Source organism: Colobus angolensis, unplaced genomic scaffold (genome assembly GCF_000951035.1).
Source record: "Colobus angolensis palliatus isolate OR3802 unplaced genomic scaffold, Cang.pa_1.0 Scaffold166, whole genome shotgun sequence".
NCBI lineage: Eukaryota > Metazoa > Chordata > Mammalia > Primates > Cercopithecidae > Colobus > Colobus angolensis.
Genome location: NW_012114777.1, coordinates 5,875,518 through 5,878,797, shown reverse-complemented (window position 1 = coordinate 5,878,797; position 3,280 = coordinate 5,875,518). Strand labels below are relative to the sequence as shown.

The 3,280-nt window shown below is 39.7% G+C and overlaps 1 pseudogene; it reads right to left on the bottom strand.

Annotated features, from left to right (window-relative positions):
• Positions 1–2,211, bottom strand: part of LOC105508717 — a 5,950-nt pseudogene extending 3,739 nt beyond the window's left edge.
• Positions 2,212–3,280: the final 1,069 nt, after the last annotated feature.

The following is a 3,280-nucleotide window of genomic DNA, read 5'->3' as shown; positions in this document are numbered from 1 at the left end:
TAACGGGTGCAGCACACCAACATGGCACATGTATACATATGTAACAAACCTGCAGGTTGTGCACATGTACCCTAGAACTTAAAGTATAATAATAAAATATAAATAAAAAATAAAAGAGCAGGCAGAAGAAGAGGTGTCATCAGAGGAGATTGGGAAGCGGGTCTGGGACGGCTGGAGAATAGAGACCCCATCTGTTTGGTTCTCCATTGCAGTTGCAGGTCTCCAAACAAGGCCTGAGACAACAGAGATATCTGTTATGTAAATTAGCTGCTGATGACCACATGACATTGCAGAAGACAAGGAAAAATCAGATCTCAGGAAGAAGAGCAATCTCAAGAGAACTTGAAGCTGTGTTTACCTGTGAAGAGTGTTTCTGTCCTTCGAGAGTAGGCCACTGTGAGCCACCATAACTAGTTCTCTTTAGTCCATAAAATGCTATGGACACTACTAGCAAAGTCCACTGTAGGCAGAGGTGAGTAACAGGCTTCGTGTGGGTCACCCCAGCCCTGGAGAAGCCGGTTTAGCCCAATGAGACCTGAAATAGCCTGAAAGCTCTCCGCTCTCTGTCCGTCCTTTTTATCATCTAAGGATCCCCTGCCCTGTCCTTGTGAGTGCCATGAGCTCTATTGCCTTTCTCAGCAATCACTAAAATTCATGCATGTTTCAGTTTACCCCAGCCCAGCTCTGCCTCCAGGAACTACTCCCAGTTGCTCCCCTCACCCAGGAGCCAGACTTCTCTAACTCTCACTGACTCCACCTATTGTCCTTGGACACTTCTTTTTTTTTTTTTTTTTTTTTTTTGGAGATTGGGTCTCATTCTGTCACCCAGGCTGGAGTGCAGTGGCACCATTGTAGCTCTCTGCAGGTTCAAACTCCAAATGTTTATTACTAATTTCTGGGTATTTGCTGTCTTTTCTATTCAACCATGTACTAAGGGGCTGAGGACAAGGTCCTTTTAAGAGTTTTCTGCACCCACAATGTCTAGAAAGTATCAAACCTTCCATAAATATTTGTTGACAATCAACAGCCCCATCATCATCTCCATGGCACAATGTCCATCGGTCACAGAAAGAATACAACATTTGCCACAATGGGTAGGCATGCCGGTGTTTTTTTCTTTCCCATCGGCAAGAAATAAGAGCATTAGAAATAAAAGCGATGTTTTTATTAGTAGTACTTGAAGAAATCTGAGTAAACTGAAAATTCTATTTATTTTTGTAAATGTGTTTCTAACACCACTTACTTTATTTTCTTTTGATAATCTTAGCTACAAAATAAAAGTAGCACTTCCAGAATAGAAGGTTTCTATAATAACAACAAATTCAGGGGCAGATTGTTCTCTTTCCTTCCCGGGAGCATTGTCTTGACCTCCATCATGGAAGGAGGAGAAAATCTCCCACCTCAGGCTCTTGAAGTGCCTCGTTCCATTAGCTGCCTGGTTGTCAAATCTGTGTTACCAAGCACTCCCAGGCATGAATTATAAGTCCTGGGAGAGTGGGAACAACGAAAGAATGTTTTGATTGGGGATAGAACCCAGTTCTCTTTAGTAAGACACCTTAAGGTGTTTTATGTTCTGCAAGGATGTATAGTAAATGGTCAATAGGCAAGTATTCACACACAAGTAAGACACAGGTCATCTTACATGTGTAAGCTAATTTTATGAGTCATAATTTTTCAAAAACTTTGCTTCATTAGGCTTAAATGTGACCACTGACCATTTCAACAACATTGGCCTCTACGTTTTGGCTCAGTCATTAATTACTGATGTAGCCTTGATAAAATCACTTCAGTCTCTGAACTTCAGCTTTAACTGTAAAATAAAAAGGATTTGTTCAATGTCACTTGAATCTCTTGAAATTCTATCCTTGATTCTGAGACTTAAACATTACAGAAAGAAATGCAACGTTTTTTGATGCCCTGTGTGTATCTCAATTGCAGCTCTAACTGCAATCTACTCAAATCGGTTCTTGAATAGTTCATTTCTCCCACTAAAACGAGCTCCATGGGAGCAGGAATGAGTCCCATTATCTCTGGGGACCCAGGTAGAGCGAAGAGCTCTCAGCACCCATGGGCCCAAAGTCCCTTACCGAGTGGATGAACACTCTGGCTTTACGCCGGCTCTTGTACCTCTTGATCCTCTAGCCTGCTTACATCCCACTTCACCTCCGGCTTGGTGAACTCAAGAGAAACGGAATTCATTGAAAGGCCCATGATAGCTGCCCTTACCTCCCTGTCTTATGTCTCTTTGTGCCCACAGAAACCACCTGGGACCAGAAAAAGGTAGATGTGACTGTGCAAAAAGATAGAAGATGAGGAAGACAGGTCTTCTTACTTGCCTATAAGATCGTTTTATTAATCACTATTCTTTGCTGTTCAGCTGAACTATTCTTTAACTCACATTCTAGGTTAAAAGAGAACAGATTCCTAGAATGTTCAACGTTAAATGATACTTAAAGCAGCACAAGGCTTCACCTAAAATAAATCTTGAAGTGACTTACAAAGCTAATGAATCTGGTGTGACTCCTTTCAATATTTTCATTACCTTGAGCCACTAAAAGCTCATTTTAAAAATCTAGGATTTGAAAAAATAACCCACTATACTGAAAAGTTTAATTTCATTTATCACCATTTTGGAATAATCTACCTGAATAAAGTTTCAAAGTACTACTAGATTCTTAGACCCAGGCAATACTTTATAGTTTTAGTAAGGACTTTCAACTCTTTTCTTCCAGTTCAAGAAAGCCTCTCCACCTTCATAAATGATAGAACAACCATGACCCTTGATGGGCCTCCCTCCATGGCCAAGAGCATGAAGCGTATCTTGAATGAAAGTCTAACTACTCCGTTTGTCCTTATAAGATGACACCAATATAATACAAATTGGAAGAAATGTTTTGCATCAAGAAATAAATTGTTCCTGAGATGCTAGAAAACAAGTACTTATAGTAAGTGCAGACTAGGAACAAGATTGTTTGCCTGGAAATTTCAAACACTGATCCTAAATTCCTTATGTTGCCTGTACTAAAGAGCATGGCATTTTGCTTTTAATCTATAGGATCACTTTACAATTACATACTCTCAAAATCAAAGTAAAAGCATATAAAAATGATTCCATGTACTGCTACACAGTCGGGATCTGTAAACATCTGCACCATAACCAACATAACAAAAATGAATCAAGTTAAACAATAATGTAAAATACTATAAAAACATCTTTCTTCATGGCAATGCTGGTGTTTACAATTGTCTACTGTTGCAAGATCACTTAGAAGAATACAAA